This window comes from Bombus flavifrons, chromosome 15, assembly GCF_040668555.2.
Source record: "Bombus flavifrons isolate JBK064 chromosome 15, iyBomFlav1_principal, whole genome shotgun sequence".
Taxonomy (NCBI): domain Eukaryota; kingdom Metazoa; phylum Arthropoda; class Insecta; order Hymenoptera; family Apidae; genus Bombus; species Bombus flavifrons.
This window is the reverse complement of record NC_138456.1, coordinates 11,208,476-11,236,173: the sequence shown is the minus strand read 5'-3', so window position 1 is coordinate 11,236,173 and position 27,698 is coordinate 11,208,476. Positions and strand designations below refer to the sequence as shown.

At 38.6% G+C, this 27,698-nt stretch overlaps 2 protein-coding genes across 4 annotated transcripts in view; one reads left to right on the top strand and one right to left on the bottom strand.

Annotated features, from left to right (window-relative positions):
* CDase (neutral ceramidase) overlaps positions 1-27,698 on the bottom strand; it is a 139,656-nt gene that overhangs the window by 71,816 nt on the left and 40,142 nt on the right. The gene's annotated exons all lie outside the window — the stretch shown is intronic.
* The window catches only part of uif (sushi, von Willebrand factor type A, EGF and pentraxin domain-containing protein uif), a 52,196-nt gene continuing 31,854 nt past the window's right edge, over positions 7,357-27,698 (top strand). The window contains exon 1 of one of the 3 annotated variants that reach the window (XM_069128151.1): positions 7,357-7,787. The gene's annotated coding sequence lies outside the window, so the exon portion shown is untranslated. Of the gene's footprint in view, positions 7,788-8,786; positions 9,170-27,698 lie in introns of those variants that run through there. The other 2 variants (XM_069128150.1, XM_069128152.1) reach the window with 2 other exon arrangements.

Here is a 27,698-nt window from a genome sequence, read left to right as displayed (position 1 = left end):
GATAGAGTAACTTTAATAATCGACGCTTTTCAGTTTCTTTTTTTCATTTTAAGCGTACATACATTTTTGTAATTAGACCGCGAATCTTCGTGTATCCATGGAAAGTTTAAATATATAAAAAGTATACATATTACGTATAGAATGCATGTGAAAGTATTTAAAATATTCAAAGTAAATGACTCGTTACGATATTTATAAGAGACGAAACAAATCTCTATCCTGAGTACCATTCTCTAATTACGCTCGTCGTAAGAACCTGAATTTGCATAAACACCCGTAATCTAATTATAATGATATCTTGGACTTATAGTTAGCTGGATAATCAGGCAAAGTTGCAATTAACATATATACAGAAGACGCATCTTCTAGCGTTCACGGAACAATTTATCAAGGAAGGATAATTATTAGTAGCTTGATAAATTAAACATTTACCTTCATAAGTAATTTTCTTTATAAAAATCTCTCAAACCCTGATAAATTCTGATAAACGATCGTGCAGATTCTACTAATATGAGTTAATCGAGAGAGAATTTATTAAAGGAATGCATTTGGGGATAAATTTCTTCTGCGCTCGTTGATCTATACGATGAATTCGCTAATGTCTACTCTCGAACGTCGTTTTTACTATAATTTTCCAGAGTTAGGTAGATTCGCGATTATTATGCGTAGAAAGAGTCGCGTTCTCCGGAGATTAGAAGATGGCTCGTCGGCGGAATTCTTTCAGTTAACGTTCTCCGCTGCTTCGGATCGTTTGCTGTACGAGATCGCTGATGATTATACTTAAATGATTTTTCTTTTGGGTACGATCTCTCTAATTTTGATCGATTAACCATTTTTGCTGTACCGAACAGATGGAAAAGGTGCTAATTCCCGGTCATTAGGAGAAATTCCGACGAGATCCACAATGGGCTTATTGATTCGCTCGAGTTCATTGATAATTACACTTTGGCGAGACTTAGATCGTAAAAGAAAAATTAGTGGGGGAGGGATGCGAGAAAATCTTACGCGGAATTAATGAAACGTTCGAAGGAAACTCAGGAAAGATTACAAATACATTTTTGATATTTCTTATTCTATTTCCTATCGCGTATTTTTATTCTCAATGTTCCTTACTTCGTATTCCTGTTCTTAATACTTTTCGTCTTAAATTTCTACTCTCGATACTTGCAAGTTGCTATTTCTATATTAAACGTTTCCGCGTATAATATTTTCCCCCATAAGCAATATTTAATTACGCGGACGATTAATTTTCACTCACACCCAGCCTAGCCACGCATTTACGTGCCAGTGACTCGGCGATCCTCTATTTAAATTTAAAGAAGCCATCAAAAGGCAATTTCAAGGCGATTTCGTTGCTTCCAGATGGCACGCGATCATTCCGAAAAGTCAGAAGCGAATCTAAGGAATTTAATAACGGTGGTGAACCCGGACAAATCGGTAAATGGAATCTCGTCTCGAGATCATCTCGATCGCGACTCAGCAACACGGAGGAAGTGGACCAAACAGACGTCATCGTGGCCACGAGGGTCGTCGTGGCATTTCCGCAAAACGGTGTTTTCTGCGAACTACATACTCGCGATATTTAAACAGAAACTTTAATATCGTCTGCATCGCGAGCTTTCGTAAGCCACGATATTTCCAACGTAATCTCAAGGACGTATCGGTCTCTCGACATCGCTACGCCAATGATTAATACGAACAATCTTCTCGAAAGATGATTTGTCGTAAAAAGAAATCGGAATTTTAAAGCAGGCTATTTAAATGCTAATTTAAAAACGAGTCTAAACATAATCGGCATTCTATGAAAAGGAAAATCGTGATATTCCTCCCGATTTATCAAGCGAAATATCTTAAGAACTTCTAAAATATTAAATCAGCGAATAAATTACGACTATAATATTCGTTTCACCGACGGCTTTACCGGGAATATCTTAATTTTCGGGCGTATTGGCAATTTTCTATGCAATGTTTTTCTTTCTATCAATTTACATTATCGAATTCTTGTTTCTTAACTTTCATTTAGATTCTATATTTTCACGAGCTATATGATATTAATTCGAACAAAATGTGAGCGAATCGTTATCGCATAAATATAATTTCTCGTTTGAATTTCGTTCGAACACGTTTTTAAAAGTATTGGAAATCTCTTTCGTGTACTGACACGAGAGCAAAGTGGAGGCCCGATTTCAAGATCCTATGAGAGCGGAGCATCAACCAGAGTTCGATTTAGTCGCGTACAACGATCGAAGAAGCGCCTTGGACAGGTCAATGTCCCGAAAAATTACTGATTGCGACTAGTTAAGACTTCTGGCCGCGCCTAATACATACGTATATCGCCAGGCGCGGCGATGAATTATTAATGCTTCGTAATGAAAGACAATTACCAAGAAGAAAAGCTCGCGCTACGAATAGACGAGACAGACGATGTTCGTCAAGGAGGCGTAAAAACTTTTTCCTCGTCTGAAGGCGCGTTAAATGATCTTACCACGCAGTCGTCTTTTGATCGACCATCGAGGCTAAAAAGGCTAGTATTCGATCGTTGTCGAACACCGACCAAAGAAACGAACTATTATGACGTTTTTCTGCACTCGAGACGATTAGAGACAGACTCGATATATTTCTTCAAAACTATGACGTACGTCGAAATTGAAATCTCTATCGATTTTATTTTCTATAATTTTCTACCGTTTAACTTGCGATATTTTCAATCTCTCAATTATTATCCGTTGATTTTAATTATTTCATTTTATCTATTTAAAACCGTTTTAAGAATTTCATAACAAAAATTCAGCGTTAGATATATTTCTATAACTGCTACTTATGAAAATCATAGCAGAAACGGAATTAAGAAGCGTGTTAATTTCGATGAATGTTGTAGATCGTAACCTTCTGAAGAAATGAAAAAAAAGGAATATCCGGCAAAGATGATTCGTAACATAGTTGGCTCAAATCACGCGACCTTTTCAAGTCTGGCATTATATTTGCCATTTATTTAAACGAAGATATCCGAGCATTTTGATACGTCGTAATGTAGCGACGCCGGAGGTAAATCTATTTTCTAGCGACTTTCCACTCTGTGGACGGAAAATCGAATTAGCGACGTTTATTCACACGAAATCGATTGAGAACGATAAACCGTGGGTAACGCTTTCGAAGAAGCGAATTATTGGATAATGTCTGTCGAAATTCGTAATTCATTGGAATTGCTTCGTGTCTCGTGGCGAAACAAGGCTCGATGATTTAGAAAGTGTAACGAGATTCGTCTGGACAGAAATCGCCGAGAAGGTAAACAGCTTTTTCCAATTACCATAAGCATTCTGCAGCTGCAATTTCTCGGGCAGTTTTTACTTTGAAAAATTCTATTCTGTCGGCTATCGAGCATTCTAATCGCGTTGAATGCCTATTTCACGTTGTCACGAATAGAATCTCGAACAGTGTGACAGGGAAATTTGTTATTTTTTATATGTACCTGGTCGATACGATCTTTAGCGTTTCAGTTCTATTTTTGCGAAATTTGCATTTTTTCTTTCGCTTTTCAAAGCTGCTTTTGTACAGGATACGCAAATTCCACTTTCCACGTCTTCTATGGCTATTGAAAATACAATTGGAGAAAGTCAATGAATCAATAGAAAACGTAGCGTGAAGAGGAGAAGAATGCGATGCAATTAGACAATCAACTACTTATTACGATAATCTTGTCAAAACGACGATTGGAAAATATAAATAACAAGTCGGAATAAAAATAAATCGAGGATGAATTGAAACAAAAACGAGCAAATCATCGGAATAAATAGAAAAGTAAATAAAATACATGGAACAATTTTTCTACCATATCGTTTTTATCTCTTTTATCGTACCACGTTAAAACGCGATAAAGAAAATGCAAGGAAACATAACAAATATTTTTTCATCAAAAATCTCGCAGACTTTCGAATAACAAAAGAAACCGATCTAAACTTTGGATGAAAAAGAACTAGGAAAGCGAGTAAATAGAAAATATTCTTCGGTCAAAACTACTGGCTTTGATCCAACTAATTTAAGCTTGAGGAAAAAGATATATAAAAGAAAGCACGAGTAAACAGAAAATATTTTTCCGTCAAAATAGAGAAACTAACGCGATTAATCTGTTTCGCGTAGAATCACCTCATTGCCGATTATACCGCGACACTCCGTGTTTCGATAATCTCGAGGAACTGCCTATCTCCTCGTCCACTCGGTGCCGGATGTCTTCGAGATGACGCCCGAGTCTCGAAGAATGGCAGAACACATGAGTCACGGGTTTTTATTTAAATCTACCGCGAGATGACGCGATGAACGTTCGACTGGACGTTCTAGCCGACGATCAAGGTTCCGTTCACGAATCGTTACGACGAATTCTCCTTGAATATACGTAATCCTAGGTCGTGAATTGCCAGGAAATCGTTTAGAGTCGCTGTTCGAATAATTCGTAGCGAGTATATCGGAATGCGTCGGTTAGAGAAGAAAAGAACGATTTACAAGGCTCCTTATGTTTCTTTTGCTCGTTGACCAGTTCGGATTCGCAGCTGCGCTGTTCGTGTCGTTCGAAGAAAGTTGGGAAAGTGCGTAATCGACGCACGTTCGAGAGCCTTTGGTGGTCGAACGAGAGCACCGGTGCGAGACCTGCCAGGTTTTTAGCGTATAGCGAGCACAGGCTTCTGGGGAAATGAAAATCTTGCCGTACTACCGTTGTGTATGTGTCTTTTCTCGGCTGCTATCGATCGTATTATTAGCTTCTTGACGAAGTTTTTATCAACAAATTTTTAGTCGTTTTTTACTACGGACCTTGGAACAATTCGTACCAGTTACATCTAAACTTTCGTTGGTCCGTGATTGCGAAAAATCAGGATAAATCTATCTATCTAGGGACTTGGCTTTGAAGATCAGAGTCAAAGTATCTACACGCGTAACGTGGTACCTATAATTACCCATACAAAGTACACGTTTTCTCTTTAAAATGTACGAAATATTCAAATACTCGTATATAAAGCATCTTATAACTTTGTCCCATATCATCCCATATTATGGCTTCATTCCCATAACGTTCCTCTGTTTTCCAATAATCTCGCGATCCCAGATGAAAACCGGGATCCGCGAAAGGCGAAGAACCGTGACATCAGTCGACCAATTTGCTTCGCCGGATTTTTCTGGCTTGCTAGGCAGCCTAAGAACGATGGTTCCGTTTTATTTATAAACGGCAGGACACGGTGATTCGCGTGCGTGCAACGAGCTGCCGGGTTGAACGCCTCCGGAGTGCAACAGACCCGATAAAACAGTAACGGAGCTCCTCTATCGCGTTCGCCGTCCTGTCGCGAAATTGTCCGACATGTTCGACTTTCCGAACCCAGTATCCGCATCCAGTGATCGACTTGCACAGTCGAGTTAATTGAAACTTGAAAATGATCGCGCTCCGGTCGCGGACGACTGACCACGCGAGCGCGCCATAATACATTTCTCTTACGTAATACAATGCTTGGGAAAAAAGTGTTACACTCGTTGCAATTGGTTCACGTGGCTGTGAGAGATCGTTTGAGACGCGCAGAATGAAAGCAGATCTTTTTATATCGTTTATTGATAAAGATATCTGTATTTTTGTAATTAGTGCAGGTTAAAAATGTAAAGTGTATTTTTATATGGTTTCAACGCGGAATTTTTATTTAGTAGAGTTTGATAGAATAGACTGGTTTATTTAGAAAATTCTTTCATTAATTTCTCGTTTTCGCAAAAACTTTATCGAAATTTCTATCGTGACCGAATTTGCGCGAGATTTTGCGTCGTTATTTTTCAAAAATCATTCTTTTCTTATTAGCACAAATATTCGCGTTTCGCGACTTTTTACTTGTAAGAAAAAAAGAAACAAAATCGATTAATATGCGCTTTTTGCTGCATGGAAAATTTAAACTGGAATTAATTCAATGTTCGACGATAATTTTATTGCAGATATGACTTCGGGCTTGAAATAAATCTACACGAAGTCATTTGACCATTATTATACAAGAGAGTAGTAAACGATACTTCTCGAATACACTCGCGCTATATTTGTTAGACCAGTTCATCACGTTATTTGATCGTTTCATCTTCTGAAATCGAATCGGTTAAATATAAAAATCTTATTGGAAATCGTATTTTTAATCTAATTTCGATATTTACTTTTCAGAATATTTTGTAAAAGAATCCGGATTAAGATATTTCTGCTTCCTCGATTTAGGAAGAAACCTCGATTACCAACTTCTCCAAAAATAACGATCCAGTAACAATTCCGCAAATAACCCTCCTCATAACCAATCCCTTTTCCTGATTCAACCAGTTTACCTCGATCTCAATTAAGTCGGTCGATCCACGCCATAATCCTCCCATACCGTTTCGCACGTTCGTCCGCCTAAAATACAACGGTAACAACCTAACTGGGACAACGCGCGACCTTACCAGAGAAAGGGTTAAATACCTACGTTGAATTCTTAGTAGAAATCCACGTGTACAACCACGGTCAAATCGTTGGACGCTTAATGGATTTACCGGCAGAATAAACTCTCGCGCTGTAGCCACGAAATCAATTCCGAAAATTAAGTTATTGCGATCTTAACGATGTTTCGCCAATCACTCGTGCAAATACGCTATTTTCTCTCATATCAGTAATATCAAGCGACGTACTTGCTACTTTATTCCATTCCACGGAGAGAATGATTTTTTTACGTGTAATATCGTAATGCAAATTAATTCGTAGAAGCCTGTACAGGTATTTTCTAATCTTTATACTTCTTGCTACATTTTCTTCCAAATTTCGCGTTACACGTTGCTCACTCAGTGGTCAATGGTCATAAAGGAAACCTGCTAAAAATGGATCTGTCTCACTGGACGAAAAATCGGGAATTTGTTACTAAAACGAATAAGACAATTCGGTTTTCTCGAAACGACGCTCGGATATTTCAAAAATTATCCTAGTACAAGATACAGCGAAGACTTCTTTTTACAAAAATACCCTCTCTTTGTAAAGGCGTAATAAAACTTCTGGAAGGCCACGAAACACGTAGCAATTTGTGCAGAGGAGTGTACTTACGTATTCCTATACATCGTTTATCGACCGCTAAAAAAATCGGCTGCCCGTTATGCAATTAGTCCTGGCGGATGCTACGTGTATATATCGCGTTCTCGGTATTTCAAGTGACCGGCTAGGTATCCTGTTAGGCCAGAAATTAATCGGTCGGGTTAAAGTTGCACACGAGCCGCTCGCCTCCGGCTATTTATGACGTCGTTCGTGACTACGTGCAACGACGATCGCGATTCTACCGCGAAACCGTATCACGGAAATGATGTGTCCGCAGTTTTCACTCTGTCACGATCGCCGACTGTATCGAATATCAGCGTGGTACGAGGGAAACATAAACAGTGCAGCAAGTACGACGAAACTCCAAATTGGAGCACCAAGTAGCGACGCAGTCGATTCGGTGATACGTAAGTTCGCGCGGTGATCGGTAACGTTGCATCGCTTTCTTAACAGAGACGGAATAAATGTTACAAATTACAAGATACGAATAGTTGACGTTGGGATGCGAATGGGAGACGCGAATTATAAAGTGGCTGCATATGTAGAAACGTGGACGGAGAATGTCAATAACGCGACCACGCGTCGGAGTTACTGAACCACCTTTCTTATGCGAGCGTCGATGTCTCCGACGAAGGAACCAAATGATTTTTCGACGCGATCGAATATAGAATAGGTCGTTGATCATCGATGGAGTTTGGAAGTTTGATGTCTGATCGGCACCGTGGTAAGTCGTATTTTGTGAACGAGCGAGCTCGTGTACCTACTGAACGAGCGAATAGCGTTTTGTTAATGAGAGACGAAGTTTGTGTCTCGTCAGATGTCTCGTATCTGTGACATATTACGTTATATAGCAACTTTCTGGAAACGAGGAGAGAAAATGTTACGAAGAAAACGCGTTAACGAACAAGATGCAACGTGAATAAGAAAATGCATCTGAGTGCAAGAGTGGAAATAATAAATATGGAAGACCAATGAAAAAACTATCGGGAAAACAATTTTTTACGATCTTCCATACTGGTCGCATCTACTAGCCGCTCGTTGAAACTTTTGCACGACTGTTTCCACAGATGTAGTTGCTGTAGTTTGCGAGGTGCAGTTTCGTCTTCTTTGATCTCTTTTCTAATTGGTACGATAGAACTTCTTGTTGCACGAACTGATTCCTCGTACGAACGAAACTCGAAACGCACGGGAACCGATCGGAGAGTAACCTCGTTGGCAAATGCAAACTATCATCGACTCAAATTATTATTCCTAGATCGTTTTTCTTCGACCAAAAGATCCACCATACAGGCTGCTTCTAGCAACTGGTATTGTAATTCTGTTGCCAGCAAAGTTAGAAAAAAATGACAGAAGAAAATGTTGCACCGCCTAACACGCTCTATCGTTATACCGTACAACTTTTTCATAGGTGCACCGGTGCAAAGTGCAACCGCGCTGTGCAATCGTTTTTGCGTAAACCGATCATTTGCCGTATACTCGAAACGCATGGAAACAGATCGGAGACTCAACCCTGTGCAATTCCATCGTCGATAAACAAACAAGGAGCTGAGTCTCGTTCGGCCTTCTCCGTTGACGCCACGAGTCAAGCCGAGTCCGCTTCTCCTCCGCCTTTCCAGCTCGCCTACGTTCACGTCTGCTTCCTTTTCTCTCTCTCCCTCGCCTCGTTCAACCTATCGGCGTGTCTTCCCGAGGAGAGAAGCCTCTTACTCAGGTGACTCGCGCCGTTCACCTGGAGAGAGAGAGAACCGGGTTCCTCAGTTTCGAACCGGTGGGCCGGAGGGAAAGAGCTCCGTGACCCTGAATCCAACTGCTCCTCGTTCGTCTTCCCTTTGTCATTTTTTTATCCGAGACTTTTTCACGAGGACCGATCGCAGATCGATTTTTCCATCGACGTTCTGCCATTCGCGTCGAAACTGTGGCCGTCAAGAATTTTAAAGAGGATTTTCCAACGGTTCAACTGTGTTTTCTGTTCGTTGCTTCAAGCGTGCACTCGAGGCTCGGTTTTGTGCAGTGAATTGTCGTCGACTCGCGCGGAGACCTTCTGTGCCGTGTACATGTACCCAGGACAGGGATCGCGGCGTGGAACGTAGGAGAGCAACAAACAAAGTAAGTTTACGAGGCAACTGCAGGAAATTTGAGGAAACCTTGAGACTCTCGCCCGAAGGATGCAACCTTCGTACTTTCGTCGCCAGACTTTGCATCGAGTTCGTCTCTCGGTGCGTGGGTTTCGACGCTGTTGACGCTTTTGGCGAATTTTTCGAATATTTTCGGTCAATTTTACGGGAAATTTAAGAATGTTTCAAGACTGTGATTGGAAGCATGGAATCTTGAAACTTTCGTCGCGAGACTTTGCTTCTTCGGGTTTGTTCTTTGACGCGCGAGTTTGAGAATCGTTGACACTTTTTACGAATTTTTGGAAAGTTTGTAATAAGATTTTTGATAAATTTAAGAAACCTTGAGACTGCGATTCGAAGCGTGCGACTCTTTTCTCTCGAGACTGCTTTCAACTTATTTTACAGAGAGATAACGTTTGAAAGTTACTGACAATTTGAAGCGAATTCAATAAAAAATGGTTCTAATATCGGAAACTTAGAATCTTCTTCGTACGACTTTTCTTGGAATTTGTTCTTTCGGAGTATGAGTTTCAATTGTTGACACTTTCGATGAATTTTTGATTTCGAGGAAGCCTTGAGACTGTAGCTCGAAGAATGAAACCTTGAGACTTTCATCCTCAGACATTCCTTTCAATTTATCCTCTTATACATAATGTTTGAGAGTTGTTGCCAATCTTGATGAATTTTTAGTAGAGTTAGGGTTACGGATATAACGATGTTGCTTAGGTTGCTGATGAGGATGTTGCGAGTAATACGGTTAGGCTTGGTCGAGTTAGAAAGACGCTAATTAGAAACAGTTTCTAACGAGCCTGAGCTCGATATACCGCAATATGGTTCGTTTTGATGGACGTTGGCAGAAGAACGCAGGAAGAAGGATGGTTCTAACGTTAGTTAAATCGGAAGATTAAATGCACCGCTTTCTTTGACGTCTTCTTCGAAGTGTAATTTTCAAATGTTACATCGGTGCAGAAATTGTTATTATAAAAATCTACAGAATTTCACTGGGTAATGTGTTTGTTGCAACGTTTAGAGACTGAAACGTATCTCTATTTACGTTTGATCTTTGCCATTGTGTCTATGAGAGTGAGTACGAATTCGCATAAACATTCGTAACCTATCGATGGACGATTCATCGAATCAATTAGTTGCAATTACGCGATGTGCTCTCTGTCGATAAACTTGTTTCATAGTCCTTCTGTAAATAACATTCAATTAAATTTTGCGAAACGAATACGATAAACGTAACGCAATCGATGAGGAGAATATACAACATTCTGTTGCATTTCTTCTTAAATAAACAAACGATATACAAAATACACGACAACCCATTGTCAAATTACTCCAAAGACTATGGCAATTTTTCCGCATCTGAAATACGAATTTGCATAAACATCTGCAGTTCGGTTAAAATGTATCGAGGAAGACAAAACGAGAATAATCGCTACTGCGAGTTGATAGAGGATGGAAAGAACGATAGGAAATGCAAGATACGCATTTTCTGACGTTTCATTTTGTTCTATTCCGAGCGTTCGAGCGAGCATTCGAAACGGCATGTTACTTCTTATTTCTTCTCTTAGACTTCGTTTCAGCGCAGAACTCGCGCGATTTTCGTTCTGCTCAGTGAGCTGTCGCATACATCGACTCCAGCTATGTAAAATGTGGAAACGGAAGCCTCGGGCTCGCAGATTAAATCTCCCGTAATGCTACGTTTTTCATTTTCGCCTCGGTTGCGTCGCAAGATCGAAAAGTCTGGCGATTTTCTATTCAGAAATTTTCATTTCAAACCATTGGAAAAATATTCGTAGCATAAAATGCTACACCTGACGATAGCGTATCCTTGTACGTAAATATCGAGATAATTCGTGGCCTCGTACAGGACACGATAATCGATACAGATTATCAAGGAAACGATCGATCGGATTATCTTGTACGCGTGGAAAATAATCGTGCAAAACGTACCGAAAAAGCACGTGAGAGATATTTGCAAAAGTTGTTGCAAAATGATGAATAGACAATCGCGAGTCGGTTTTATCAATTTTTTGATCTTCGCTGTGAAATTTTACGACGCAGAAAATACGAGAAGCGTGAAATTCGGAATCTGATTGGTGGAACTTGTTTACAGCATCGAAGTGAATAAAACTAAGCGCTAGGGAAGACTTAAGGATACGAGCGCAAAAATTAGAACAGTGGTAGAAATACTTTGAATTAATTTTTCAATCTTTTGTTCACTGATTTTCAATTCCTACCAAAATCTTCGTTCCGTCTGTAATTAGTTCGTCGAAGATCCATTAAAAAATATAATTCTGTATAAATAGGAAAAGAGCATTCGTAAAGTTACGTTATATTCCCAAACGAGCAAACTAAATCTTTCCCATTAAACTGGTCTTTCGCTTCGCTATCGGTCGAAGTTCCTATCGAGCCAGATGTTTAAATCTCTCCTAATTATAAAAAATAGCCTTCCTCGCGGATTTCTTCCTTATAAGAGAACAATGTAGCCACCATTTTCGTGCTGAACAGGAACTACCGGTTCGTCGCTAGAACATAAAACGCGTACCGTAAAATTCGCGAGCTAGAAGTCGCGCAAGAATGGCGGAGCTGAATTGATGGAAGAGAAAGCTCGTTCCTCGAACGACGAAATCCGAGAGTGCCCTGTAGCGTTCTACGTTCCTTGACCACGCGAATAGACTGTCTAATACCGCGACCGACCACGGGAATTAAGAAAATCGCCTACAATTTTGTTAATAAAAACGGAAAAAAATCTCTTGCTCCTCAAATGGAAAGCTTATTTGAATCAATACAGCGTTTCCTTCTTCGTAATTTGCGCTCGTTTCTTTGCTCGTTGGTCTATTCGCGTGCGCGATAGAAAGTTATAGCTGCGCTATTAGCCATTGTCGTTTAAATTATTTCAACTTAAGGTATTACATTCGTTTTATCCGTTTTCGTATATTTACATTTATTTAATTAGATTTAGTACCGATGAATGCTGGCTGAATAATAATTTAAATAATAATTTAACAATTACAGAGACAATTATAGAGACTGGTGGTTGTTCTAGTTTTAGTTGTAAATTCATTTTAAATAATTCTCAAATATTCGTAGAACGATGACATAGGACATTTAATTTTTGTAATAAAATCAGCACAAAATGTTGAATCTCTGTTGTCAAATTATTATATTTTCTCATCGTCTAACTTCATACGCGTATACGGGTCATGTGCTTATATAAACACGTCTGATGAAAATAATAAGTACGTGATAAAGATGTAATCGTTGGATGTTGTCAAAGGATGAGGTAGTGAAACAACAGCATGATCGAGTCGATAAAAATCAACGATTATATCGTAATAAAATATCGTGCAAAATTATCAGTCTATTTATCTCACCGATTTTGCAATAACACAAATAAATCCCTAGATGGTTATGATTTCTTTCGGCAAATTATTTAAGAATGTTTCGATAAATACTACTACCTTGACCTAAATGTTGCACAGCACGTACAGGATGTTTTATTTGCAACGATTCAACAGAGGAAAGGGGATATAAAGTATAGGAAACAGCTTCCTGAAATATTGGAGAGAAAATAACGAAGAATACGAGACTATATTTATCGTAATTCCCACATACTGTATTTTATTTTATTTGTAAAAAAATCTATCATCGATCGTTTAATTATCTGGAACGTTCTTAATATCGTCGTTCGTTCTTCTTTTTCCATCCGAAATCTAACTTAATAACGAACGAATTGAAAATACCTACGCAAAGGTAATTAAAAATTATAACAAAATCAAAATTAATTATACCTTCCTACTCGGCTTAAAATCTCCAAAATTCCCATTTAGTAAATATTCCAACTACCATATCCTTCGCACGGCATTGCATCCATATCGGCCTACGTGAAACATCCTGTACACCTTACACTACACATTTAACCTCGATATCGCTGTTCGTTCGTTTTTCCATCGGAGATATCTACCTAATAGCGGCGGACAAGTGAAAACGCCTATACACCAGCTATAGATTACTTTGGAATTCAGTGACCAGGTACAACTGGTTCTGCTTTCCTTAGATTAGTCCTGGCCACATGATCGGTCGTTATACGAACGTGGTAAGAAAAAAGTTGGAATTATGTGGCTTTTGGGTTAGGCCAGGTAGGCGAGTTATGCTCGACGAATGCGTGGGTAGACGGTTAGAGGCGAGTCTTGGAACCTCTGCAACAGCCTATTTGTTACGGTTTCGTTCGACCGTTTGACATCGACCTGTTTCGCCCAACGAAATTTCCTTGAGACTTCCTCTTGGTTAGAAAACATGTAGACTGGAACTCGATAATTTTGCATTGAATAGCAAGCAACAAGAGAATCATCCACTCGATTGTTCTTTTAGCAAGTTCTTTCATCGGTTCGGCTAATCATGGTTGGAGTTTGCGTTTTCGTAATAACTGTACCAATAATGGTCAGGTTATTGAATCTTTCATTTTCATATTTATTTAGGTATTCGTTGCTTGAACGTGGAATTATTTATTAGTTTGAACGTCGAAGGAATCGGTTGCGGTAATTATAGATAATTGGGATTTGTTTTTCTTGTAATTAGGTACGGAATAATGCGGCTATTGAAGCGTTTGATTTTATTATCGAACGGAGGAAGAAAAATACAGAAGTAGGAGAATGAAACTGTTTGTTCGGAGATTAACGGAGATTAACGTTTAGATTTTTAGATCCGGAGGATTCATGTAGGAGAAATTAAGATGGACAACCTTTACGCTGCGTAATTGACCCGACTGTTCTTTAAATTATTCTTTAAATGCGTCAATTTTAAGAAAGATGTATAATAGAACAGAATTTCGCGTTGCTTCTTATAGATAAAGATGTTCTTTTCTATTAGCGATTTAGATCGAATACGTTAAATCCTTTCTTTGCGATATCGAGTTACATTTACGACATGGAATTCAAAAAACGCGTGTCGTATTTATAAGAAAAATTAGTTTCGATCTACTACTAAGGTTTAATTCGATACTACAGGTATACAAATTATTTTGCGATTATCTTTGTGACGACATATGTAACAGGATTTTGATAATATAACGCTAATAAACCTACTTGGATTAGGTTAGAAATATACTGGAGATCCGAACCCCTTCACCGAAGGAATTTATTTAACCTAAGCACGTTTGCAACGGTGCACGATGCAACTAAACAAAATAATTACATCGAAGAGTACATTACCGTGTCTCTATCTTGGCAATTTTTCTACGATTAAAATTTATTTACACATTCCACGCAATAATCGTAAAATTATATGGAGCGTTTCAATCTCAGTCGCTATTTGCTAACTTTAATCGAGATCAACGTACCATTGAACGTGGTAGTAGATGTGAATTTAAATAAAACAGATAATAATAATAATGATAATAAACTGTGCTGAGACCAATAATAATAATCAAGATTCCACTTAGAACAAAATAAAATAAAGTAAATTGAAGTTAAATTAAACTAAATTCAGGTAAAATAAAATAGAACAAACGTAGGTACTTGAACGTCCTTCGTTAAATTCCAGTAGCGACTTCATCTTCCCACGATAGTTAGCAGGATGCACGGTAGAAGAAGATATAATCGAATCTAACTAGAACGCGACAAAATTCAGTCTGTAACGCACGGATCGTGACTTAAACAACAAATTTACGCGAACCGAGGCGTAACTTGGTTAAGGTACCGTTATCTTCTGACAGGCACCATCGTCCTAAGACATTCCAATCGCGTAACAAATTTCGAATCGCGTTCCGGGACGACGTTTCATCGTACTCGATGGCAGCTTCTCGCCCGATTATGTTTCTCGATTCTTTAACACGTTGACTGCTACGACTTGGATCGTCAGTGACCCGAGTCGTTAAAAGTTTTATAACGAAAATAAATATAATAAAAGGAAGATAAATTTCGTGGACTAAAAAGTTGTGGACAATGCGAACGACCTAGATAACGCGGTTAAAAACAAAAGTATGGAAATATAATATAATATTTTGGTGAAATTAAATCTTATGCTGTAGTATATTTTAATCTATCGCAGCTTTCGTGGGAAAATAGAGAACTACGTACATGGAATTGGCGCGAGGGTCAACGTGTTAACCGAGATAATCTGGCCTCTGAAAAGGTAACGAGAACGGAGTAATCTTTAAAAAATTCTTTATAAAAGTTACGTGTACACAGTACAGAAGCTGTAATATTTTAACAATGACGTTTTTACGAGTGAAAGATATCGAAAATCTCAGGGTTACAAGACATCAAGATATCTTCCAGGCAGCATATCATACATTTTTATCTTCGTTGTAACCAACGAATTTAAATCTCTGTTCGGATAAATTTCTCTTCAAAGTCCCTGTATATCGCATAATGTTATCGAATAGATGAATTCTAGCCGGAAGTGGATCATTCGCCATAGAATATAAAATAAAAAAAAAATTCCTGCATTACATCTTAACATTCACTGTAGTCGTAAAATATTATGTCGCATAGAACTATTCGCTAAATCACTTGCTCACTTAGCATGCAAAGTTAGAGATGGTCGCGTGCAAACTGTGGTTTAGTATACGACGTGTGCAACGATGAGTAAATAATTAATCAAATACTCTGGTAATCTCAACAGAGTATAGGTATGCCTCTAACAAGTATCTTGCAACTTCTCGAATTCGTTTCAAATCTGACCGACGAGATCGCGATAATCGTTTAAATGGAATTTAAAAAGCATTTTACACAAAACACACGGATGATATATTCGCAAAAAGTTTCCACGAATATTTAAATACTTTGGCGAACTACTACGTATGTACGTATGTACTTATTGAACGATACTTTCAAATATCTCACAATCAACAAGTTAAGTCCCACTGGTATGTAGGTGTTTAGTGGCGAGAGAAAAGAAGAAAGCCAAAAATCCAAGTATTTGCCACCACGCGATATCAACGTTGCTTTCTCGTTGCAACGATTTTGCGGCCGATCGTTAAACATTTTCCAACACGGTGGAACGTGGATATAGCTGTTCCATGGAACCAAGCAACTATGACCACGCCCTGCGCGCTACCGAAGCGCTATTCAGGCTATCTATCAGGACTAACTGCACCGCACACTGAGCACAGTGTCGTAAATTCGCGAGCCGTGTCCGCTCCGTGAACCGACAAGAAAGCTGTATCCCGGATATTTCAAGTATGTCGGTCGATTGGCAAGAAATCGGCGAAATCGATCGCCTGTTCTGTTAGATGAACTTTTCGTGCACTTTGCTTCGTTGTTGTCAAATTTTCTTTGGGGGCCGCGATGGAAATTGAAAATAATCAAATCACATCGAGATATAAGAAAATAAAATTCAAACTTATGGTGTAATAACAAGCTTTAGAATCAACGACGAAGAAAAATTTGAACCTGATAAATTCCACGGAAACGCCACAAATTCGACCGAACACGATGTTTAATCATAAAAGAATGGAACTTGTGTTTGGCTGAAACGAATTAAATTGCCTTATGCCTTGGTTACGAATGGTTTCACGTAATTATCAAGGAAAACAGGTATTCAGAGAGAAAAGTTTCGCTCGAACCACGTTAGAAACGGAAACTCAAAAGCCAGAGTTACGAAATATCATTGCAAGATAATATTGCAATGTGGTCAGACCGCATCGCGGCACAACACCGACACACCCCATACAATACGCTTGGCATTCACTAAGGCGTTCCTCTTATACATTTATTATACATTTATACGTGTCTTCTCGACATTTTAAACGAGCAGTAAGCAAATTTCCCTGTTACGACGAACGTGCTCGTTGCTGCGACCAGCAACGTGACGTTATCTATTCTCGAATCATAATAACCACTAACCTTGATGGTTCGTGTATAAAATATGGCTGCAAGGTATTTTCCATGATATACAGTCGATCAGGAACATTTATACCGTAAAATGCTTTCGCGTATAGTGGCCACGGGAGGTATTTGCGTTAACCCTTATTTTCCAATAAACCGTTTTCTTTTCTTGTCAGCTTCTACATTCTTTCATTTTCATAGTTATACGAAAGTATGAAATTTAACGTATAATACTCGAATTTGACTAATTAGCATGTAGATTTCGTAACGAATAGAACGACGTGGAATTATCTTTCGTAGTTACGGTATATATCGTATGTGTCGTATAACGCATGTTGCAATCGAAAATCTAATGCGACTATATGTTTATGGTAAATGTCTCGTGGTTTCTATATACGTTTCCAGATCGGTTTCGAATTCTGCCAACAATATAATCGCGATTAGATCGCACATATACATGTATATGAATATAATTAAAAAAATGGATCCTGGGAAGAATGGTTTACTCTGTTACGCATTATACGGAGCATTATACTTTGGGTATTTTCAATATTCCTGCTTATTATGTACATTTTACGTGTACCTTTATTCTCCTTGTTATTAGGCACACTTTTTCACTTTCAGCTTCCCCATAAATGCATAAAAATATACTTTAATCGTAACAGCTATCTCTGTTGCGTATAATACATATATAAAAATATCTAATGGTGTCCCTCGCGATGATCGTCGCTCCTCGTTCGTTACTAACTCGACAATAATCGCGCTCGCCGAGCTCATCGTACTAATGAGTTGAATATTAACGACGTTAACGGTAGAGCCGGTCGACGCGCATATGTACGTAGCAAAAGCAAAATCGAGCAACCGGTAGAGAACGTTGCTAGAGTCGATAATTACGCTGTGGAATTCAGCCAGAATTAATCTGACCACCATCGAATCGTAATTGTCTATTTAACCATGCAATTCTTCGAGAATATGACAGGATCGAATCAAACGCGTGTCGATACCTGGTTTCGATATAACCGAGTGGGAAATTCACCTGTTGCTGGTCTATCGTTGCTGGATAGGTTCTAAGTTAGAAGGCTGGAGGAACTAGGAATGCGCTTGCTCAATAATTCTTGCCTCTGGATGACGAAAGAGGCTCGAAGAACGTTGCGTCTTTGCTCGCTCGATTCTGGCCTCTCGATTCTCTCTCCTCATCGTCGGTAGTTACTTTGCATTGGGAATTGGTGTGACGAGTTCAGTCGAGGGATCGTACGTACACAATTTAAGGTTTGAAAGTTTTTTGGGAAGCTGAAATTCTACGGCGATGATTTTAGGAAAGAGAATTCTTGAGTTTTGCGAACAATTTTTGCAGAAGCTACGATCTGAAATTATTCCTCGATATGAAATTATTCCGAAATAATTCGAGTTACGGTAAAGAGAATCGCATTCGAGAATTTTTGCAGAGCTAAGAATCCTATTAAACGAAGTTTAAAGGAATAATCGTCGAGTCATGGAAAAGACACATAAATAATAGTATCGAAATTATCTTTGATATTGAAACGAAGGTTTTATGAGATCAACTTTAGGAAAAAGAAATACTTGAATTAAGAAAGTTATACGATAAATCGTTCGTTCGTTTATCCGTTCTAAGGATTTCATGAAACAAAGCTTCGGATAGAGAAGATTTGAACGACGCTATCTTGAAATAGGTAAATCGTAAGAAAAGAAAGATTGGTCGATCCGTTAATCTTCCATTGCAAAAGATACCGTAGTTTTTCGTTTTCACCATAGTCTTCAATTTCCAAATGAATCGTTCTATATCATTTTATTAAATCAAGATACGCACGATGTATGCCGCGAATTATAGTACACCGTATAAGTTCCGTTTAAAAAAGAAATTTGCACGCGTCAGACGTTGAACGCACCGCAAGGATTCAGCTTTTCGTAGTAGGTGTAGGTTTCAGGTTTTCTTGTGGGAATAACACGGCCGAAGGAAGTTGGAGAGCCGGCTTTGTTACGAGGGGGCCCTCTTCTTAACCCTATCTTCGCTATACATGCGTTGCACACAACGAAGCCGGCTGTTTTTACGTGCGTGCGTTTAATTTCGCGTTACCCTCGCCGCTCACGCGAAACTTTCTTGTTAAAAGCAATTTCGACCAACCAACCAATGAATACGGCGACGTTGCTCCTTGAATTCGCAATCGATGCACGGTTTTGACTTCTCACTTCCTGTTCACCCGTCAGATTGTCATGGTGTCTTCGTTCGCTGAATTTTGAATTATTAGTGAAAAGCTTATTTACGAATGTATAACATGTTCCTTTTTGAGGCGTTCGTCTATTGTTCGAGAATATATTATATCATTGTTATTATTGTTTGTTATTTGGAAGAACGAATATAATCTCGGTTCGTGCGTTTGCTATGGTAAATAGTATACGAATCGCGTTATTTTCTACAGAATTAAGAAATACATCGACTGGTATATAGAAAAATGTATAGTTCCATTTAAAAAGGGCAAAGGAAATCCTTGAAATCTCGAAGCCATCGAGTATATAAGAACTGTCACCTAACCCCGAGGCAAATTAGGTTTCCAAATAAAACGAGACATCTACGATAAGAGACCAAAGACTTTGGTGAACCGCTGCGTTCAACAACGTTCTAACTAGCTGTAAGTCTAAAGAACGCTGAAACTCATTGTGAAATCGAACAACTGCGAACGTAGTCGTGCATCGGCTCTACTTTCCGCTAGCCGTTGATAAAAGACGATGGTATTCTAATTGCGCGAACGTTAGCCTCGCGATGTATTATTAAACGCTGGCGCGCGCGAGCGCGTTTTTATTAATCATGCCAGTCGACCGTATTCCCGTTAGCCGTGGGACGTAACAAGTCGGACAACGCGATCACGAGCGCATCGATGATGACCGGAAATTAGATCACATCCTCTGACGCGAGAAGGATCTTGCTGGTGATCCACGAAAGGACACGCGTGCTTCGTTTATGGTGCACATGGTAATAACGCGTAAGGTAATTAGGTCACGTGTCGGCCCATTCATCCAAACAACCGCCAACCACTCACAATGAACTGTACAAATGACCGACTGATCGCAGTTTCCATTTGCATATTACGAGGCAATGCGCTCTCTGAAACAAGAGTGCTCTCTCACAATTACGTGTTTTAATTATAACAGACTACGGTGTACGCTCTGTTATAGGATGAAATGTGCTGGAATATTTATGTAGGTCTTTGGGAATTCATAGCGTATGGGATTAGTAGGTCATTTATTGTAGGATTTAATATCGATACGTTTTCGATATGAATTTAGACCGATCGAGTCATTTTTCTACGACTTTTTCGGAGATTTGTAATTTAAAGATCAATTGTTCTGGAATCTTTCGACTTTTATCGTAGGATATAATTTTAGTACGTCTTTAACATGGCTGTAAGTTGCTGAGGTAATTTTTTTACAGTTCGCAGACAGATCAGTGAGACGTTCTCTGAATTTTTTCGCGGAATTTAATATTACTAATACGTTCTTAATAATAATTTAGATCAACATAGGGGAGATAAATTTCGACATCATCGAGATAATTTTGTCGCGGAATAAGATATCTGAGAAGATTGATGCGTGTTTTTAGAGATTTATAGATGAATTAGTAGGTCGTTTTCAGATCGCTCGGTTTGTTTCGTAAAATATTAATTAGTCTGTGGAATATCAGGATTAACGTGCCGATAATTGCAGGTATTGGGATTAACGTAAATAGGCGTACGCAGTACACAGTATGTTTTGTATTAGTAATTCTATAATTGGTCCATGATAAACAATGGATCGAGATAACGATATTTAATATTTATAGAATATTAGGATTAACATAAAACTAGAAGTTTAACGCGTCTAATATATTCTGTGTTCATAAGAGGCAGTTCGAAATACGCGTATAACGAAGAAAACATCGACAAATTAATTTTTCCATTAAAAAGCAAAGAACTTGTGTACAGTGAAAGTTTGGAGAACACGTTAGAATGATAATTGTACGTAGAAATAACGTTACTGGATATCATCGTAGACGTTATTCGATGTAATCCGCGGTAAGCTACGATATCGATACGCAAGAGGACGTTGATCAAGTTCGCCAATATCCGCAACGAAAGTGAACGAATGTCTTCCTTTTGTCGGTTGCTCGTTCACCCATGGGAGAATGAAATTAAAACCCATTCACCGTTGTACGAACGGGACGCTAAATTCACTTCCTAACAGCTTGGAGTTTCTACGGCGTTTAAATGCATTCGATGCGTTTAACGTTAATACGTTAACGTCGTTCGAGCGACGCAAAGCAAGAACTGCGCGATTACTGGTCCGGAGAAAAGAAATTATTTATATAACGATAGGAGTGCAATTTGTTGCGAGGAAAGGTAGATAAAAGAAGCAAGAAGAAAGGAAAAAGTTGGAATAATGGCAGAATATTTAAAATTGTTAGTGTAGTAGAACAGATATAGTTGCAGTGAAATGTTTCATTGTATGTTTATTAAGACGTATTTTCTTCTTTATGTATGGAAAATTTCTATAATTATCGGAGAGAAAATTATTAGAGGAAACGAAGGAAAATAAAAGACTACTACGAATGCGAGTGAATTGTTTCATTTTATGTTATGTATCTCTAATACATTCTGTTCCCTACTTTGTGCGTAAAAATTTGTAGAATTGCGAAAGTTAGCAGTTACATATTAGGGAAAATAAGAAAGAGTGTCTACTGAGAAAGATAGATGCCCGTTATGATATTAGAAATTGTTAGAAGAAAAAATAATTAGAACGGTGTTTCTGTTTGACTAAAAATTTACTTTTTGATCGCTAATGAATTATTATCCGATGCTTCAATGCGGAAGAACGATTAAACGAAAGGACAAGGAAAACGATACTCTTCCTTAGATGCAAAAATGATTTGAACAGTCTGTCAGTCAGAAGTATAAAACAAATAATATCGTCGTTTGAAAGTAAAGCAGGATAATGGTTAAAAGAAAAAGAATCGCGAAGAGGTAAAGGAATCCAAACGAGTATTGTACTTAGAGCTGAATGCAGATTGACAACATCAAACGTCCTTCTATAAATAATTCAATTAGGAGTTCGCAGGAATATCTAGCATTATCCGTAAGAGGTTACGTAAAACCTGCTGCGAAGGTCAGCGTCTTCGTGCTTCGAATCGCGAAACCTTCTGGTATCGATTACCAATTTCGTTCAGGGGCGGAAGTCGCGGCGAAAGTCCATCTAAGGCGGCGGAAGTGGTCGCTGAACAATACCAACCGGTACTGCGTCTCGTGACAGGCGTGTTCGTAGAGTTCGACGACATTTTTATGTCAACTATGCGTTTTAAATGCTTTAACAGACAAGATTAGAAACACAAGAAGACTTTTAACTTGGAAATCTTCTTCCATTAAACGTCCTTTTGACTTAAAAGTCCTTTTCATCGATTTTATAGACATTTAGATATAGATTTTATAGAAAAGGTATTTCGATCACACGTTAGAGGCCCGCTATTTAACATTTTTTCCAGAAGATTTTTGATATTTTATTTCCTATAAGGAAGAAATTTAACATAATTTAAGATCCTTTATTATGATTTTCATCAAGATAGATTTTAGGTAAATCGTTATAATAGATTAAGAGTATAAGAAATTGTAGAGATAATGGTTACTTTAATAATGGATATCCTATAAAGAAATAACTGTATAGAAAGGAACTTACGTAACAACGTTACTTTCGATAACAATAACCGATTTCCTTGTTCAAACCATTGCCATATATTCACGATTTTTTTCATAAGCAATTTAAAGAAAACCTTACATTTACGACAAACCCGTCTGTATCGCTAATAATAGCCTGTTCTATTTGCCATGAAATTATCACTCGAAATATAAGATACGTATCGAAATAAGATCGGTCACGTTGCAAAATCACAGGGAACTGCACGAGCAATTGAACAAAAATTGGACAAAAATGAGTACACGATACTTCGATTTTCTGAACCGATTAAATACGATGCACAGCTGCAAATGCAAACTTCAAGCCCGGCTAATTTATGCCGATGTAACAGCTGTTAAAACTATATCGCCGGGGGTCCAGTTAGAAAGTATGTTTCCAGTATCATCGTAATTACCGTTTTACCATCACTTCCTGGTTACGTCGAAACCGTTATTTGGCATGGTGTCGGCAAACGTGGAGAGATAAGTTCCCCGCAGGATGTAGATACGAGTGCCTTTCGATCGGTAAACGCATCGAGAACTATCGTCTCGACGTTTTACTCTAATGAACGGCAATCTCGGGCCAATAAGCGAAAGATTTTCTAGAACGGTACTTAGATCGACGAGCTGGGTAACTATGCAAAGGAATTGGTTTCCTCGAGATACTTTGGCGATAATCGATGAATAAAATCTTTGTGATCTTGAGGATCGACTTTTCGATTACAATTCTCAGACTCGTTTTACACGCTGTCACTCATTTTTTCGTTATTATTAATTTTTACAAGACCAGAAGTACCTATAGTTGGTTTAACACGTGTTAAAATCCGTGTAAAAAAGACCGTGCAAATGTGAATCGTGTAAGAACTTGTGTAAAAAGTGTAAAAAGAGTATCAGGTGTATACTTATTTGAGTATTGACTTTTCAGTTGCTTCTTGTCAGATTTGTAGTGTTGAGTATTTCACGACACTAAATTATCCAAATATATGCCAATTTGTTTCGCTGGTTTTCATCATTTTCTTTATATTCCACGTTTCCTTAGTTTTAACACCAGCAAAATGCACTTATCTTTAATTATATATTTATATTTACCAAAACTATAAAAGCTACTTAAAAATTATACATACAATGCCTTAATTCCCAGAAAACTCTATTTTCGAAAATTTCTTACCATAATTCAAGAACGAATTATTTTTGCAATTCCTAAAACGAGCAATCGTACTTGGTCCTTACGATTTTATCGACCAAATTATCGCCGAAATGGCACTCATCCTTCTAACACCTGTTCTAGTTTCCAATAAAGTGTTATTTTATTAGTATCTTACATGGTGTTGGGTGGATTTATAAATCGTATTATGCGATCCAAGGAAATAACGACTTGCACGAAATCGTGCGTGGTTTCACGCCAAGGGCTGGTGGAATCGTGTCTGGCAGCGGTTGCTCGCTTTTTACACGCGCCGTTTCGTGCTGGTAAACCAGGAAATTCGAATACTTTCTAGTATTGACCTACAGCCGCATATCGCGATTTCCCTCCATTTGTCTGTTTTGCCCTGGGCGCTTCTTTACGTTGTTCTAATCCGTTTTAACGAGCCCCGAGCCAAAGTGTTTCGTTGTTGGAATATTCTTCGCTCCGTTATCAGAGACGAGACGCGACGCAATGTTGCTCGTACGATATCACGGACGACATATACCGCGTGTATATTTATTAGGGCGAGAGTTGTAATTACAGAAAGATAGACGCACGAACAATGTCGCGTCGCGAGATATCTGGTCCACGGTTGGGAAGCGACTAAACGGTAAAATAAAATTTCTGACATTTTTTAAATGAACGGAAAAATAGGAAATTTGTAACGCAAGAAAAAAGAAACGCCATAACATTATAAAATGAAATTATATTTGACAGGAAGAACGATTAAAATGTAATATATACTCCGGAATAGACGACTGCTACCAATGCGATAAAAATGTTTAGCGCAAAAGTAACTAATTCACGCAGTTTAACGATTTTAAACTTTCTTTTATCTAATTATATTTATACTACCTTCTCTTTTTTTCAGTCCGGGTGGCTTCATAATTTTTATATTTAATTATATCGAAAACAAAGAGGAATTCCACCACGAATACCTCGGAAGTATATACATATAATTGCACGACGATGTAATAATTGAAATTTTTAGAATCGTTGTTCGTGTAATTTTATCTCTGACGTATCGGATATTTAGCGTAAAAGTTTGTTCCATGCGTCTTGTTTCGCGTGGTTTTATTTGCTGTAGTTTGGATTCAGCCGGGACTAAAGGAAATATATCGAAACTCCCACTTTTACGAACGATTAGGTGCAATGATTTACTTCGTTCTTTTACACTTTTTCAGTTTCCTGGTTCTGATTGATTTTCCTAATTGTTTGTTTATTTTTTGGTCTTTTATCAGTCTTCCTAGTTTCTTCTTTACTATCTTCTTCTTTTTCTATCGTTTCTATAAGCTACTTCTCTTTGTCCTGTAGGCCTTTGCCTTAGCCTATACCTTCTTTTGTTTCAGATTCGGAATTTTTTACCAGATTTAAAATTTAGTCAAGGAGTCTGTCTAGCTTATGAAATTGTCGTTCAGCCGAGCCTCAAACAACAACAAACACAGAGACCAAACTACCTTTTGCTATTTGATTTATGGTTTCAATAACTTTCGTGCAAGTTGATAAAGATTGAACGAGCTGCATTGTAAATCGAGGGCTTCGTGTTGAAAGAAACGCAAATACCCCGTAGCAACAACGCGAAGAGGAACGCCTTCCTAATTTGATATACTCTAATTGCTGCGTGAAGGCAACTTGCAACACGCGTCTATAGTATTCTCTTTTTCTACTCTAAAAACTGCAATTTCTTAGCAAGTGCATCCAAGAGATATCTCTAAATTTTCCACGAACAATGCTAATCACACTAAATGTCTCTATACGTCTACGTTTTTTTTATGAATCAAAAGCATTCAAATGTCACGCTTGCGTAAAAATCTTCGAAAGAACATTCTTATTATCGTTTCTATTGGCGTGGGATGGTTGTCGTCGCGTACATTCTTTAGTTATCACGATCATCTTTTTAATATCATTTTGAATCGATAAAATAAGTGACAGAGATTTTGTGATGATTTTAGTAAAGAATTAAACCAAGATATTTTCTCCTTGTCATACGTACGTTAAAATCCTTTCGTGCTCATAATTAGCGATAGTTAAGTTTCGGCGTTTTCAGGTTCTTCTCATACTCATTCTTCTCGCTCTTGCATCATTTACCATTCAAACTTCTGTTGCATCATCGTACGCTTTACCTGTGCTTTACCCGTCGAATTCAACCTGTCGAATGATGCACTGAATCGACTTGTTTTCGCGAGACATTCTACGAGCAACCTCTAGCAGTCTTATCGTTAGTTATCACCCTTATCAAGAGCAGCATGTAGAGTGATTCGAAAAATTGATCGCATGCCAAGTCGCCTATCTCCTGTTAACGCGTTACCGGTATAAATCAACGGATGTTGGAAAAATGACGGTGATTTAGTCTGTTGCGTATCGGGTTTCCCTTCAGTTTTGGGGCCGTTTACATTTCCCATTTTTAGGTCAGCTTGACGCGAAAGGTGCGATAAATGATTCGATCGATAATTCGAGCGTTCCTATCCTTGTTAGTTAGTCTCGTTGTAGAGACGACTTCGTTTAAAATTTTTCGGGTCGCTGTATCTACCACGATCAACATCGACATACCGAGCTTCGAGTTTCTTTCAAAACAACCTTCCGTTCAACCTTCGCGATTTGAGTTCCTCTGGCAAAACATTTTGCGTAGTATTTTCTATCGAGTCGTGCAAGCTAGGTAATTGTATCGAGGAGTAAACATTACGTTCGAATTCGTATCCTCTTAGCCGGTGCACAGCACGATTTTCGATTGCGAAACTATCTTCCGATGACTCCCAAAGAAGCCATAATCGCCAGCAACCTGAAAGAGCACAAAACTCGTTGCACCGAATCTAACTCACTTCGCTCTAGAAACCCGCAGGATTAACACATACCGTCGCAGACAACTATGGTCGTCCTCTTAGGCGTTTCTTCGGCGCAATCATCGTGACGAACAATGGGGCGTTGCATAAAAGCGCGTCTACAGCGCAGCGATGAACTGCTGCCGGCAAAATAATAAACTTTCGCGAACCACCCGGTGGGTTTTCACGAGCTCGTAGGTGTGCGACTCGCTTCCCACGAGCTCGCGGGCAGTTACGTCAGCCGTGGGTCTGCAATTAGCCGCAACTCGTCGCGCGAACCGTGCGTGCGTGCGCGGTGCACGTGCAATTGGCGCTCCTGTTGCTCTTCGAGCTACCTCGAGAACGAGCAACTTGTGTAACACGCCGTTCTCAAAACTTTCGCCGATAAAGTGTTTGATAAGAGCCTTAATTGGCGATATTAAATCGTAGTAAAACTCAATTAGATCGTATATCCGTGACTCGGTGCAATAAGTAGCAATGTCAGTATTTATAAAGTTCGGATATTAGCGCTTTTGTAAATTACGTATTATCCGATTATTATCCCATTCGATGGATCATAAAATCGTAAGAAACAAATCCACGATCTGCGATCTACGATTTGATTTGCAATGACGCCTAAGGGATATGTTTAGTTAGTTTTAATGATTCATATTAATTTTAGTTTACTATGTCAGTCGTACGTGTTAACGACTCGCTTCAAATAAGAGGACAAAATGTTTTTCTGCGAGCTACTAATTAGCTCCTTCTCGACCACTATTTCCTAGTTTCCTTTTTTCGGTTTGGCTTCAAGTAAGAGTGAGTTTACAGTCTACTTTCTTCTTTTCTTCCCAATATTCTCCATGCTAAATACTCGGAGATCGACGAAGAATTCTTCTCTTCTTGGCAGGCGTTTTATTATCAATTTAGAGGATGAGAATTTTGAACGGGAGGATGAGAGCATTAATACCGTAGGCAAATAGAAAAGACA